At 39.2% G+C, this 4,214-nt stretch overlaps 1 non-coding gene across 1 annotated transcript; it reads left to right on the top strand.

Annotated features, from left to right (window-relative positions):
* The first annotated feature begins 299 nt into the window (after positions 1–299).
* LOC144283887 (U6 spliceosomal RNA) lies at positions 300–406 on the top strand. Its single transcript, XR_013352392.1, has one exon. It is a non-coding gene; the product is annotated as a U6 spliceosomal RNA (small nuclear RNA).
* Positions 407–4,214: the final 3,808 nt, after the last annotated feature.

The following is a 4,214-nucleotide window of genomic DNA, read 5'->3' as shown; positions in this document are numbered from 1 at the left end:
CAGTGGCTACTGAGGTGTATCCCTCACATTTCTACTCCAGTCTTTGGTCCTTTTCAGATGCAAGTATTCATTCCCCCAGGAATACTGGCAGCTGACAGTTCATAGCTAAATACTCCTTAGGTGCTCCTTGCCCAAGGTCCTCAGAGCCAAGGGCAGTGGACAGAGAGAGGCAAAGGCGCTGACTCCCTTGTTCACAGCTCCTGAGCTCCCCCAAGGGATTGGCTGTGGCCATGGTAGAGGCAGTTCTGTAGCCTAACTGCTTGCACAATCTTGCTTCCCCAATAAAATGCCTCCACACAGTACTCCCTTGGGCAGTACATATACTAAAATTGGAACTATACAGAGAAGATTAGTATGGCCGCTGCAAGAGAATGGCATGAGATTTCACAAATGGCATGAGATTTCATCCCACATTTTCCAACCAATTAAATCTTAATTATAAAAGAAAAAATTCCTTCTTGCAAATCTCTAAGAGTCTGCTTCTGGGGAACCTGGCTTATGGTAATTAACCAAGAAAAAAAATGCTATGGGAATTCATAGAAGGAAGAAGGCAAATCCTGTTTTGGGAAGATGAGACAGGAAAAGCTGCATGTGGGAGATGGTTTTTGTGATGTGGTTTGACAGATACAAGGGACTTTCACTGGGAGAGGTTGAGGAAGGGGTAGCGAAAGAAATGTTTATTACTATACTGAGAGAAAATAGAATAATCAAAGGTTCAGAGATCTGGGGTATACAACCCTGAAAAGTAAAGTTCAGAGAGCTTGGCTTTATGCTCCATTCATAGGGCACTAAGAGGTCAAGATGAGAAGGAAGATTAGTATCTGTAATGAAGAGTCCTAGAATCCAGGCTTAAGTAACAAACTAAATCAGAGCAAAGGAAAAGGCATGGGAGGTTTATTTAGAGGAGGAGTTATGCAAAATAGTCTATGCTTTCAGAGAACGATCCAGAAGCAAGCATAATGAAGGGTTATAAAATGGAAGATATTTTATGATGCTTAATAATTTTAGGTGATATAAAAAATAAGAGTTCCAAATGAAATGAAGATAAGGAAGGTATTGAAGCAGTTTGAAAATATATAATTACAATACCTGGAATATGCCTTTTTTGTTTTTTTAACTTAATTATCCAGACCAGCTGGCTTGAAGATGGTTGCAAGGTGGAAAAAAGAGCCAGGGATGTATGAGAGAAAAAAAGAATATAAGAATAATACAAAGAGGTGAGCTACATTGCATATCACTCCATGACCAGTGGTTTATAGGACCAAAGCTCTCCAGCTCTGCTACCTTATAGTAGTCAGCAAATTAAGTGCTCTGGAATTTTAAACTAGAGCATAGGCTGAGCCAAACATGGCTGGCTCTCATATCATGTCTTGGGGTTGAGATTCATTACTGTAACTTATTATAATTTAGGCAAATTATTTCACTTCTCAAATTCTCATATTCTTTATTTGTAGAAGTAAATGGATTGTGATGAAATTTTAAGAGAACATTGTGTGAAGTGCTTTGCAGTGTGTAGTACACAATAAATACTCTGCACATACAACTTTTACCACATTAGATCTGTCACTAATGGCCTAGACCTTGGGAATAGTCTTTGACACCTATGAACCCCTAATTCCTTATCTGAAAAACTAGTTGGTGGCTTTTTACAGCTATTACTTTCTATATTTCTAACACTAGGTTCCAGGTATGATTTTCCTTAAAATTAAATCAAAATAAAAATGGAAATTAATTAACCCCAACTCAACAAGGTAGGTATACTTAGTGAACTCACTTCCCAGAAACAGGTGAGAAACCTGAATAGGAGGAACAAGATATCATTGGCTTAGTCCCTGCCAGAGCTAGGATCTGTTTTGGAATAATCTGGTCAACAGCACATTGTCTTCTGAGTCTCTGTGGGTGCTAGATCTACCAAATGCTTTTTTTTTTTTCCCTACCAGCGGGATATTATCTACTCCAACTACTCACAAAACATTTGCATTCATTGCTGTTGGGTTTGAAGCATAGCCAAGGGCACTTCACACTTCTTCTGCATGACATTGAGGTCTTTCCATGAAATACTGCTATGATCAAGCACTGGATCAAACCTAATTCACCAACAGATTCTTGTTCCTCTGCTATGCTTTCAATAGCCTCATCTAGGTGTTAGGAAAAGCTTCATGGGCATCCAAGACGTCAACACATCAGCACAGCTTGGATTTGAGCAGAGATCCAATAGAAGGCAGACAACTGGACTTGCTTAGGCAGAACATGGACATAATCCCTTTCTCACTTCACTACCCTAATCCCTCACAGCTCATCCAGTACAAACTTGTAGAGTGTTCACTCTACATTGAAAAGGGAATCTGAAGGCAACCCACTATTCCAACTCTCTCACTCCTTGCCTTATGAATGAGGGATAGGACCAGAGGGCAGTGTGATGAACTGGTGTCTCTAAACACTGTAGGTGATGAGGTTTCCTACTACGTGTGATGTCAGTGTTGAACTTCTATAGGTCCTTTGTGTTCTGTTATTCTCTTTACATATGTCTACTTACTGAGGAAAGAGTGCTTGGGGTGTGTGCCCCTTGCGAGACTTCAAAGGTATATTAGGGACAAGTATGTACTAAGTTACTGTCCAGATTTTTGTCTCATCTCTTATCCTTCACCTAGCTACTATTATAGAAGTAGCTGTTACATATTTGAAAGTCATAGAAAGAATCAGAAGGCTTAGGCTCTTGTTCTGGTTCTATCTATAAGAGTTTATATGACCTTGGTAAGTCAGTTGTCCATCCTGAGTTCATTCATCCGAAAAATGGGAGTAATGACAGGTTGTGCTGAACTTTGGATGAGATTGCATGAGTATTCCATGGATTTCAAAAATATAACAGGCATATAAAGTGGAATAATGATTTCACAATTTTACATCAGGCTGCCCTGACCAGAACTTCCCAACCTCTGGACCTCCATCAATAGCTATCTTTCCAACTCTGCTATACGTAGAGGAAAACACAAGACTCATCTTTCATTATTCTTTGACTGCTATCCTTTATATGACTTCCTGGCAAGTTTACAATGGTTTATCTGGTGAGGTAATTATGTTTTAGTCAATGGCTAGGGCCCAAAATAAATATCTCCATTGCCTTTGTGAGATAAATTTTTGTAAAAAGCTAGTGTTGGTGCTGTGAGGGTTGTCTTTCTATTCAGAAGGGAAAAGAAAGAACTTGCATTGGGCTTCTGATTCCTACTATCTTCCAGATACCATATTGAGAGCTACTTACCCCCTTATTAGAGTAAATTTTACCCCATATTGAAGAGATCAGCTTGTCCTTAGTGGAAAGAAGCAGGAAGGATGTGTGTATCTCCATAACTTGTCTATCCTACTATGTAGTTTAACTTCTATCTTCGTGGACCAATTTCTGTAACTGAACTTCCTTATTTTTGTTAGGAAAGCATTGGAAGAGAAGATAACCATAGTCAAGATAAGCCAAAGAGTGCTACAAACATAACTACATTGACTTTAATCACTCGCATATCATCTTCTGTCTAAATCTATTGCTACCTTGTAAGTCCTGGTCATTTTCCACATGGCAGAGGCCAATTCCTTAGGAAAGGGATACTTTCCAGAACACTTAACTACCTCGTGTTTTCCCATTTTCCTGCCTGTGGCCTATTGAATAGCTTGACATCTTAAAGCCAGTTTCACATTTGAGGACACTGCTTTCATCCAGAACAGTGATGGCACAAATGACTTCATCATTCAGAAGAGTAAGTCACCTGTGGAGTTGAAGTGGTATGGCCTTCATAGTATGGAAATTTCTGAACATAAGCAATAACCTCACATTAATCCCTCTTATCTCAAGCAACGCTCTCACAGAACAAGTCAAAGGTTTTTCTCAGATGCTGATACAGCTGAGAGCCAGTGAGAGGAAAATCCAGCACAGCTGATTTAGTAACCATGTAAGTCTCTTAGATATCTGTTATGATTTTAAGTATTCAAAGACTTATTTCATGATCAATGTGAACCCTGCCACATGGCCAATTGGTCATGTATCCCCATTTTACATGAATAACGAACAATGCGAGCTTCATTGTGTTTCAGTGTTATTTCATTGCCACAGTGTTCACACAGCATCTGTCACTGGATTCTAGACACTTTCTTAAACCACATTTTGATTTCTAGATCGATTTATCCCTATAGATAACCTGCAGACAAGAGCTTTTTTTTTAGTGTCT

This window comes from Canis aureus, chromosome 14 (genome assembly GCF_053574225.1).
Source record: "Canis aureus isolate CA01 chromosome 14, VMU_Caureus_v.1.0, whole genome shotgun sequence".
In the NCBI taxonomy this organism is placed as follows: domain Eukaryota; kingdom Metazoa; phylum Chordata; class Mammalia; order Carnivora; family Canidae; genus Canis; species Canis aureus.
Note: the sequence above shows the minus strand (reverse complement) of the source record. Positions and strands in the feature narration are given on the sequence as shown.